This window comes from Nestor notabilis, unplaced genomic scaffold (assembly GCF_000696875.1).
Source record: "Nestor notabilis isolate BGI_N333 unplaced genomic scaffold, ASM69687v1 scaffold675, whole genome shotgun sequence".
Taxonomy (NCBI): domain Eukaryota; kingdom Metazoa; phylum Chordata; class Aves; order Psittaciformes; family Psittacidae; genus Nestor; species Nestor notabilis.
Window position 1 is genome coordinate 88,207 of NW_009927647.1, and position 12,143 is coordinate 100,349.

Consider the following 12,143-nt stretch of genomic DNA (forward strand, 5'->3'; position numbering starts at 1 on the left):
CCCAAGAGTCATTTTGCTTTACTTGTTCTTCTGCTCATCTATTGCTTCTTAAAGGTGGCCTTGATGAACAGAATGATGCTTATGCAGTGATCCCAAACTTCAGGGAATGTATCAACCCTTGTGGGAACTCAGTGTTTTCATTCAGTATTCTTGAAGCATGTACCCTAAGGCATAAGGGTAAAGGAACAGCTATTGCTGCTTATGGATACTGCTATGATCTCTGATTTGTCTTTCACTGAGTTGCTTCATCCATTGATGTGTCAGCCTGCCCATTAGGACAACTGGGGGTATTATGAATGGATGGCATTCAATATTTCTTGTTCTAAGATTTTTTAATGACAGGTATTAGTGATACGTTATTTGTTAAGGTGCTCTGATTAGCTCTGCTTTTGTTTGGTATATTGTGCCTTAGTAGTCTGCAATGCATCCATCTGGTTGTCATTTCTCTTTTAGTATCTATCTCATCAGCCAAACAGAAGTCTTTGGTCACTCAAGTGTGGGATTCATCTGACCAGTGTAGACATCTGTGTCTGCTATCATATGGGCTCCTTTTATAATCAGAGAGCACCACAAGGGAAGGAGCTTCTTGCTGTTGTTCATTTTATCTTATGGCAGATGTCTACAACAGATCAGGTGATTTGTCTCTGGAGTGAGCCATTTCTCCCTGCTGAGTAGAAAGGCAGTGGTGTGGAGAAGAGGGCAGAAAAAGCCAGTTTTACTTCTTGTGCCAAAACTCCTGAAGACTTGATTGAAAGCTGATCTCAACTTTGCAGGCAAGATTCATGCCCACTTACCATTGTACAACTGAGGTGGCTTTCTTGTTCCAGGACTGCTCTGTTTTTACTGTCAAATTCATGAGACTGACCTCCCCGACTTCCTTCAGACAGTCCTCTCCATACACTCACATGGAAAGATCCAGCAGACATAGGTCGGGAGCTTTGTTACTTACATTCTTGCTTTTTGTCCTTGTGATTCGTGCCCTTGCTTGTGTTTATCCCTTCCAGCTGGACTCTTTCAGGCATTTGTGTAATGCCTGCAAGCTCAGTACCCTGGTTCAGTGAAAGACAGCTCCCTTAAGACTTAGACAAGCATTGCACAGGAAAACAAAGGTCTGTTCAACTTGCTGTTTGGAGACAATATTTACTCTCTGACTGACATGTATGCACTACCCTCGTGAAACCTTAACTCTGTTCAAGATCTGGCTGGTGTATTGGAAGATGGAGTTCTTCAAGAACAGCCTAAGCTATGCTGTGTAACAGAAGGTCTTAGAGAAACAGAGCAGAAATGGAGCTGCTTTTTAGCTAAGGACTTTTATCTTAAAATAAAATATGTTGCAGAAAACAAGTAAGAAGCAAAGGATTCTCACACAACTTTGGTATCGCAGCTTATGCCTCCTGAGAGCATCTCTTCACACTGCTGCCATGGATTGTTAGGATGGGACATTCCCCTGTCACTCCTGGTATCATTTCTTTGCTAGATTCCTGCCCTACTTGAGGACAGTTGTGTATAGCAGAAATAACCTTTTGATCGAGAAAGATGCTGTTGAAAGTCAACAGTATGTTCTCCAAATTTCCATTTCTTATCCTAATTATTCTGGTCCCTCTTATTGTTGTCCCTTAGAATAACCGCCTGCTCAGGCAGAGGGAAGACACTGAATGCAGCTAATTCAATATGTGACTTAGTCACACAGTTCAACTGAATGAATAAGCAAATAAGCTGCATTTCAAGACCTTCCTTGCTCTGAATGTGTTTTTTTCAGAGTGACTCTTGGCTCAGAAGATACGGCTATTGTTTCTCGTTTGTTCCATCTTGCTGTGTTTGCAGCGCAGCAGACTCCCCCAAAAGCCTTTCAGCAGAGACTCATTTTGCTGTTTACGCCATGAATACAGATTTTTCGTTTGGATCTGTGTTGTGTGTGGGTTTGGCATGCTTTATAAAGGGACTGGTTAAATATGTGTTGCTAACAACTGCCCCTGCCTGTTGGTAGTCAACCCTCATTGTTCATGGGCTTCCACAGCAAAAGATATGAGCCACCATGGGGCAACTGCTTTCTATAAAGGCCAGAGTAAATGTCAAGAAACTTTTCTTTCTCTCTTGGCCCAGAAATATTGCTGTAACTCGGATTCACTGGACAGGCAGTGTTGGATTGTCTATAGTGTGAGTATTTTGGGGTAAGGATTGCTGATGTTGAGCCAGATTGCCTCTGTGAGAAATCACTGAGGTGAGACTGGACAGGTGATTTATATCAAGTTCTGCATTTGTAATTTATACTCTCAATCTTTATGTGACAAAGTAAATTAACTTTCTCAGATGAGTCAGAATCATGTGTTTAGAGGGGGAGGAAGAATGCATATGGACTTGCGAATTGCTTGGTGAGGGGACCCAGGTACTCGATCAGGCTCCCTTTTTTCTGATCTGATGTGTCTTGCTTTTTTAACTCTACAGCAACCCAGGATCATGTGAGATATGGGAAATCCTCTCTTCCTGAGCTTCCTGCAGCCTACCAACACTGCCCTGCAAACTGGGACCTGGAGTCAAACCCGCCAGGCAGAGGTAGCACCCCGAGCTCTCTTCTCCAGATGATGTGCTGCCGTTCTGAAGCTGTTGTCTATAAAGCTGGCTGCCTTGCACCCCTTGCTTTTAGTTGAACATGAAGCTCTTTGGGGACTGAGTTGTGATGATTAGAAAATCTGAGTATGACCCAGCCATGAAGAAGGTGAATGTTATCCTTGCGCTTACCTGTGTGCCTTTCTTGTTGAGAGGTGAGCATTGCCTCATGCAAGACTCTGGGAAGACCCAGCCTGGGAGGGCATTTGCAAATCTGGTCACTTGTGCTTAAGAATGAAGAATTAAAACTGGAACAGGTGAGGAAGAGGGCTGATATGTTCATCAGGTGAAGGGAAATGCTGCCCTAGGAGAGGAGACTAAAAGCCTGGCTTGCTTTGCCTAGCAAGTGGAAGCTGTGAGGTGATTCCATCGCTCAATAAGAATCCTTCAGGTTAGGGGTAAAGAGCAGGTGAAAAGCTATTCAACCCAAAGAACAACATTGGCACACGAGCAATTGGCACATACTGATTGGGAATAAATTTGAACTGGAAATTTGGACTAAAGTGGGGGTGAGGTGTTGACGCACCTATGGTACTCTGTGTGTGGCACCAGGAATATCGAGCCCCGTGCCTGCAGCATGACATTTTGCAAGGCTATAACATGGTGTCAGAAATCCTGTGCTGAAAGCCACGTTTAGTTTGGACTAGTAGTGACCTTTAGAGAAGCTGTTGTTTGCCACGTAGACAGAGTGGGGTTTCACACTTGATCTCTTTTGAATTTCCTTCTTAACTGTGTTTGGTTTGTGGGAAGGAACTCATATGGAAGGGACAAATAAATGGAAAGCTTCCAACTCTAATTCTTAAGCTTGGAACATACAATAGCCCTGTTTGCTATCAGTTTGCTGGGCTAGTCCTCTACAGACAAGAGGAATTTGCCCCACGGCAATCTTACTTCACTAGAACCCTGCAAAAGGAAGTGAGGTTTAATTAGCATTTTAAAGTGGACAGCCTTGAAGTTAATGATATTCAATAAAGAAAAATTGTTTTAACCTTATTTGCACTTTTCAATCTACTTATTAGGGGCCATCTGTTATATTTTAAGCAAGAGCACTGGGAGCTAAACTCTCAGATTGTCAAATGAGGTTTTAACTGGCTAAGCAGAAGGGAAAGAACAGGCTGCCTTAAATGAGCAGTTAGACTGTTCTTCAATTTCTCACTTTTGTGTCAAAAAGCAAATGGTCACCATTTCAAGCAACACTTGGGTTGCGACAATGACATCTGTTTTTACAGGTGCTGATGAGTCCTGGGAAATGTCACTTGTCCTGAGATATGGTCCAACATGGATGAAATTCACAGGGTCAAAAGGGAGATGAAAATGACGACGGGTGCGAAGGGCAAGAATAAGGATTTCAAAAGTAAATTACCAAAAAGAAAGGAAAATGGGAACAGATTGATTTGCTGCTGAATGGGTTGGCCAACCTAGTGACAAAGGGCATGGAAAAGCCTGAGGTGCTCTTTGCTTTTGTCATTACTGGCAAGATCTGCTGTAAAGTCTCTTTATCCCTGCACCTAGTGTCAGAATTTAGGGGAGATAAGTACTACCTATAGTAGCAGAAGATCAATTTAGGGATTACTGAAGCAAAATGGTCATATGTGAGTGCATGGGACCAGATGGGATGTGTTCGAGGGTGCTGAGGAAGCTGGTTGATGTCATTGTGAGACTGCTCTCTAACATCTCTGAAAGCTGGTGATGATAGTGGAAGGTCCCTGATGACTGGGAAGAGGCTAATGTGAAGTTGATCATCAAAGAGAGTAAGGAGGATCCAAGAAAACTGCAAACTGGTCAGCTTCATCTTTGTCTCCACAAAGGTTACAGAGCAAATCTTGCTGGGGGCCCTTTCCAGGCATGTGGAAGACAAGAAGTCACCACTGAATGCAGGGACCAGATCTCCATTGAATGTCATAGGAACTTGACTCCTAAGCTTAGCTCTCATAGGCTTGAGCAGATTCCCACCATATCTCTGAGAAACTGGGTGTTTTTCCAGTGTCCCTGGCAGAGTGAGAGCTTTTGGCAGGACAGGAGCCAAACCTTGGTCTCCCAGGTCTCATAAGAAGAGTTTGAATACTCGGCCACCCATAATTTCTCCTGGAGGGTTGGGAAAGGAAAGCAAAATGTCCTCTCAAAATCCATTAAAAAATCTATGGGAGCCAGTACAGCTGGTGCTGTGCATCTGGATTTGGGACTGTGCATTCATGTATGGATGTAATCCCTCTGGATTTAATAATAGATGCTGTTCACCTGAGCAGAGGCTCTGAATCCTGGTCTCTGGGGGATTTGGCTGCAGTGGCTCTAAATTTGCTGTGCCCAGAGTGGGAGTGGAATAATCCCTTTAATCTCTTTTGCAAACAAATGCAGAACGTGATCAATGCCATGATACCCTGTTCCCCGGGAGCAGCAGCAACTTAAATTGCCACAGCCTGAGTCCCTTCAACCTGGGGATCTAAAGATTGATCCTACAATTATGTGAAAATTTAGAACCTGGCGTCACTCCTGTGGGTCATCCCACTGAAGTTAGGCTGCAGTTGACTTCTCTATGTGAGGTCTTGTGGGTATCCCAGATTTGCTAGGGACTGAACCCACCAGCTCCTGTTGATGCTCTGCAGACAGCTGCATTTGTCCTGTGAGGTGAGTTACGGCAACAGAAAGAAGGAGAAATGATCCAAACAAAAGAAACAGGGCAGAAACATAAACTAGATCACGTTGATTCACAACAGCACTTGATCATTAGTGAGAAAACCCTCACTAAACCAAATGAACTGTGAAGTATCTGTAGCAGTGAAATCCACCTGCCAACAATGTTATCATAAAAAATAGCCATGGGTGCTATTAGTTCGCTGTAAGCGCTAAAGCTGAATGTGTGTGCAATAAAATAGTTTTTATAAAACCTTGCTTTTGTGTCATTCCAAGCCAAAAAAGCTATTTTGTGTTCAGATCTATAGAGAAAAAAAACCCCACAACTTGAGGTGACTTTTGTTTTAAGACTCTTTTAAATTTATAACTGAGCTGGCTAAAATGCTTTTCATCAAAGTACAAAAGTTTCATGCTGTAATTAATGGCAAGTGATATCTAATGCAATAAAACACCATCATTTGAGTGTTCTTACAAGACTATTTATGACTGGATATTGAAACTGATAATGATTCTGCCATTTGTCCTCATAATTTATTATTCCAAGGAGAGGCAAGTGGTGTTAAGGGTTCACGATCCGTTTTATGGAAGAGTGCTGAATTCAGCTTTTATGGGTGTAAATGACAATGTTTGGCGCTCTGTGGAAAATGTGCGTGTGACAGTGAGTGCAGACGCTACTGAGGGGTTCGAGAAGGGGGCTGTTAATGCTTTTTCTTAGAGAGCAGAAGTCCCTGGCTGTCTGATCCAGTTGCAAGTAGCCTTACTGGGACCAGTGCCATGACTTAGTAGTCATTGTCGCAGGGTGCCCCCTTGGAAGGCCAGGACAGGATTTTTCTGGATATCTTCTACCTGGCTTCTGAGCTAGATGATCTCATGAAGTATCACTTTGGCCACAAAGCTGAATATGGTATAAACAACCTAATCCAAAGCCCATGGAAGATAATGGAAAGAATTAGTGGCTCTGACCAGTCTTGTGACAGGCCAAAACAACAGCTTGACTCTGGGGAAGGCTTCCCTTGATCTTGCAAAGTGCCAGTCAGACTGTATCCCTCTGAGCACAGCCCTTTCATACTGCAGTGGGCCAAAGCTGATTTACTGAACACGGTGGCTCTGATCCTCACCTTATTCAGGCTCATGTAAACCTGAAGGAATTTCTTTAAAGTCAGTGTTGATGCAAGTAATGGAAAATCCGCGTGAAGTCAGACCTTGGGTTTTTCTTTTTGGACTGAGATCTGAAAAACAGATATGATGCTTCAGTCTGCCAAACTCATGGACCTGAGACTCCAGCTTTCTGGTTTTGCCCAGCCTGCTGTTCATTTGCTGTGGAATAAGGTACTGTAGGTAAAGATTTACATTTCCATCAATAGCCCTAGCAGCAGTCTAATGAGTTTCTTGCTGCTTTGCAAATAGCTTGGAGTGAATCTGATGCCACAGAAGCAGAGAGCAGGATATGACCAGTTTTCTTTGCCTTTCATGAGCTATGGTCCCCTTCATCTTCCCTTCCACCTCCCCTCATTTATTCTAATCAGCATGTCAAAAGGGAAGTCACTCCTTTATTGGAGGTTATCCATGTCAAGGGAAGTTATGTTTCCATCAGTACCTGGGGGCCCATCAGCAGATGAAGATGGAGAGCAGTGACTCAGAATGACTTTGAAGCAACACCCAGCAGCAACTGAAGACAAGAACATAACCTTAGCTGACGTTTAAAATAACCTGATACACAAATAAAACTGCTCTGCTAAATTATGCATCCTTTTACTCTTGGCTGTTCTTTAAAGGAAGGGGACTGGGTGAGTGTTTTCTAGGCATGCCTCTTCTTTTTCCCATGCTAGGAGCTGAGTGACAGATGCACACTGATGGAGCATAGTGCATTGATTTTTGCGGCTGCAGTGCTTTATGCTGGAAAGAAATACAGCTTTTAAAATGATGGAGGGCCTCTATTCAAAGAAAAAAAGTGAGGCATATGGGTGAGTTTTGCTGAATGCACCTTAGTTATCTGCTTTAAGTTAAGCACATGCCTAAATGCTTTGTTGACCAGCATTGATGGGAATACCTTTAATGGTAAGTTTGAGTTGAACTAAGTAATGGCTAAAGAACAAGCAAGAAAAATGAGGTAATAGGGACATTGAGAAAAATCTATCTCTGTTTCACTAATCGTTGTAAACCAAGAAATCATGTGTTAACTTTAAAGCTTTTTCCCTAATAGGACAAACACAGGTATGTGCCAGTGCTTGTGCAGTCCTCTTTTCTCAGCTGAGAAGTATGGACAGTGAAGTGCTGGTTGTCAGCAGCATGCTCAGGCAAACTGCATCCTGAATGCATCAAACACAGCATGATCTGCCAGTCAAAAGAGGTGATTATCTCACTGTGTCAAATGTTGGTGCAGCCTCACCTTGACTTGTGCAGTCCTGGGCCCCACAGTTTAAGAAGGATGTGAAGGTCCTTGAATGCATCCAGGGGAGGGTAACAAAGCTGGTGACAGGGCTGGAAGGAATGTCTTGTGAGGAGCAGCTAAGGACTTTGGGCTTGTCTACTCTGGAGAAAAGGAGGCTGAGGGGAGACCTCATTGCTCTCTACGGTCCCCTCTACGGGAGGGCAGGTGGAGATGGAGTTGCTGCTCTCTTCTCCCTGCGATCCAGTGATAGGACATATGGGAATGGTTCAAAGTTGCACCAGGGGAGGATCAGACTGGACAGTAGGAAGTGTTTTGTTGCCAAGAGAGTGGTCAAACACTGGGACAGGCCTCCTAGAGAGGTGGTCAATGCCCCAAGCCTGTCAGTGTTTAGGAGGCATTTGGATAATGCCCTATAATAACATACTTTAACTTTTGGTCATCCCTGAATTGGTCAGACAGTTTGACAGGATGATTGTTGTAGGTCCCTTCCAACTGAAATAGTCTACTGTATTTCTGGTTGATAGCTGGTTTCAGCTCCTTAATTTTACCACAGCTCAGGCTGTTTCTCTTGTCACTGATTTCACTCTGCTCTCACCAGCACAACCCCTGTCCATACCTTCCTGAGATCCTGTGGCTGAGCCCTTGCCAGGTGCAATTTCACTGACAGCGAAGGAGATGGCTCAATTGACCTAGAGCTTTCATTTAATGGTTCTTATTCAAAACTTTTAGGGAGGGTGGGGGGAAGATGAAAGATGTCTTACTTGATTTTGGTATTAATGTATTAGTTTTCCTAAAATAGGCATGGACAAGTGTGATATTGCACTGTTATACAAATGTAGATCAAGTATGATGCTTGGGTCCCTGTTTATCTTCCTTTTGTGTCTTCTGTAAGTGTGTAACTAGAAAATACAACCCAATGTTATACATTCAGAGTCATCTGCTACTCTTCGCTAGGCACCTGCTGTGGCAGCCAGGATACAGAGCATCATCAGCTTGGTTTGCAGTGAGGAGGGATTGCATTTTGCCAAGACCTCTTTTTAAAGTGATGTCCTATGAAACACTGCTTCTGTAATGTTCTTAAGGCAAGGCTGTATCTTTCTGTGGTTTACCGAAAAGGTTCAAGCATCGCATGTGTCAAGGAAGCCGTGGTTTGCAAGTGGAAATGCCCGTGTAAGGGAATTGCTTTAATGTTTATCCTCCTGCTCTGCTTCTGACAGGGGCTGGTGAACTCTAATGTCTTGAACATGGCTTGAGTCACCACTCTGATAACTTTTGCTTGCTGCATTCAGTGTATTCATTTTCGGTGCATCTATGGTTTGAAAATAAAGTTGATTTTAAGAAGGAATCTTACATCTTCAGGGGAGAAAAATCACACTTTTTAGAATGTGTACATCAATTGAGAGTAATCTGTCTCATGGATGGTCTCAGTCTTCCGTGAACATGTATCCACATCACAATATGACCATGCAATTTAACATGACAGGCAATAGGCATTTTAAAGGTCGTTAAGGGGATACACTGGCTGATCTGCCTGCAAAAGCTTGCGTAGATCCTGGCTCAGCCTGCGATTTTATGTTTCCCCCTCTCTTACACTAACTAGCAATAAAAATTTAAGCAATGTAGCAAAAAATTCTTTTGTTTCAGGGGCCAGACAAACGTTCCAGGTTTTGTGTTTATTTATAGGAAATGAACTTGCTTGTGAGATGGGGTTTGTAAAATTGATTCCAGCTTTACCCAGAGCTTAGCCAGATCCATGGCTTGCATTACAGGCAGATGGTTTTCATGGGGAATATCTGGCTGGTGCAGAGGAGCAAAGGCCATGAAGGAGAGCAGCTGGGGATGTAAAAGGTGATGCAGGAGACACATGGCCCTGGGTTTCCCCCTCTCTGAGTGTCCTGGGTCGACACTGGGCAAGGTCCTTGGGTATTGGACTAAAAGGACAAGGAAGAGCATGAGGGATGAGGGTAGAGGACTGTTGAGGGGACAAGCTTGCCCCAAACCAAACACAAAACTATATGCAGATCATAGAAACCTCTGACATGTAAAAATGCCAGCAATGGTGTGACAAGAATGGGTAACCTTCAGTGGCACAGAAGTTGGTTAGATGCCAACTCTCCAGCGTTGCCAGGGACACTCACATTAATGTGTTTGCAGTATTGGTCACAATATCCATCACAGCGTTTTGAGACTTGGCCCTGTCCTGTCTGTAATGGTTGGCAGTCCAATTGCTGGTGGGACTGTTGTCCCCCTGACACCATCCCAGCTGCTGATGGTCAGGCCACCAACTGCTGCCCCATGCCTGCACAGTCTGACCCCAAAACTCTTCTGATTGCAAAGCCCTGGAAGAGGAGGAGGTTTTGTTCAGTAACATTTGTGTAAGCGGCCCCAGACCCTGCAAGGGGAAGGTGCCCTCTGACCTGGGGGTAATTGGGGGTATATTATTTCCTCTGGCCTCGTTGGCCCCTCGAGTTCAATGATAATGTGAACTGTCATCCTGAGAAATATATGGGTGCCTGTTTACTATTCGTGGAGCAGCGCTGCTCTGATGACACAGCATACATTACCCAAAAGTTCACTGGAGGACGGTGAAGGTGATTAGGAACGAGAGAAAGCTGCTTTCCTTCCAATGGCTTGAGAGCCAAGTCGTAAAAAGTGAAATGCTCTTGGGTGGCTGTAGCTGTGTCTGCACTGCTGGGGCCTGGCTGGTCCTTGGGGTTGGTTTTGGTGTAACTCAGTCTCTCTTAATACAAATGTCCCACCCCAAATGTCACACAGACATCTGAATCTGCTGTCTTCTGGCTTAATGCTGCCAAACAGCAATGTATCTCATTTCCCAGCACGTGCCCTGGAACACATCTGCCTTCATGCTCAACCCCACACATGCAGTGCTGTGTGTGATGGTGGCTCCAGCATCCTGGCATTGGTACTTCTTTGGTCCCAGCCACACCACATCCCCAAAGCTTTGGAAATCTCTTTTAAAGCCTTGCCAGGCTGCACATGTTCCACAGACCAGGCTTGCACATGCTGAATGGCTTGGGATGTAAATGGCTGGACAGGTTCACCGTGAAGTGTTGCTGCTAGAGCTAATGAGTTCCGTGTCTTATAACAGTGGATGGTAATTAAAGGGGGCTGATGAATCTAAGCCTGTGGGCACGGACGGCTTGTGTGGTTGTGAGGAAAGACGTGGCTGAGGTAGAGAGAAGGGTGCGGGAGGGACGAGTTTTTATCAGAGCATCACACTAGAGGGTGCCAGATTGCTTTCCTCCACGCCGCTGCCTTCCCGCGCACAGGTTTGGACAGATTTGGCTTTGTACATCTTGATGGCTCCTTCCGCCCCTTTGAATGCTCATTGTATTCTCACAGCCTTGCTGCTAACCAGGCAGAAGAGCACCGACCACCTCGGAATCCGTGCCATGGATGTGTGGTGTCCTCTTCTGCACAGGGTGGCTTGGTCACAAAGAGCTGCTTCTTGAAATTCAGCGGTGGACAAACAGCAAATTGGGTTGATCGTGGGATGTACCTTGAGCTGGTAACAGGAAGTGTCTCTGAACATGCTCCCTGTGTAGCCCCTCCAGCCAGCACAGCTTGATGGGATGATGCTCTCATTGCTGACTCTTTGTGGTCCTTTTCCCTGCCCCTGGATCATAAACCAGCACAGTTTGTGCTTGTGTTCCAGAGATGTCCTGCATAAGGGCAGGAGGTTGAACTCACCTCTTGGATTTCCTTCCTTCTTCTTTCAGATAGTTACATTTCAGGTCATGGTCTATCTGAATTCTGTCCTCTCCTCTGGAGCACCTGTGTCCCTTTCAAGCTTGGTCCCACCATGCATTTCACAAGCATGCTCTCAGCCTTTCATCAAAGGCATCAATCAAAACACTGGCCAGCTGCAGATCTGAGGCAAGCCTCTGGAGGCTTTGGAGTGAGGCATCACTAACCACTTTACCTGCTGTCTTTCCTCCTTAGCTTTTCCTATAGCCCGAGGCTATCAGCTGGGATTTCTGTGCCCAAAGCATCTATAGTATGAATTCATCAAGATCCATGGATCTGCCCATGGACACTATTGTGCAGTCTCAGCCCTGCAAGGTTGTTCCTGCCCTGCTGGGGGTCTAGGCTGACCTTTGTGAAGTAACTATAATTCATTAGGACAAGAGCTTTTCCTTCCAAACTGTTTGATGTATGTGTCCCCTATACCAGCCTCTTGTCCACACTAACTGGAATCCCCTTCTCCACAGAAAGGTCCAGTTGGCACCATTGGTCCCTGTAGGTTTGAAATTGCCTCCTAATGTGAAACATGAAGAGTCTGTAAGAGAAGGGTGAGTGTACGAGGCAGATGAAAATAATTACAAACTCCAATCCCCAAAACTGTAATCCCTCCCATGTTTAAACACACTCTCCCTCACAAGTGAAAGAGGGTAGACTTAGATTATATATTAAGGAGAAATTCTTCCCTGTGAGGGAGGTGAGGCCCTGGCACAGGTTGCCCAGAGAAGCTGTGGCTGCCCCGTCCCTGGCA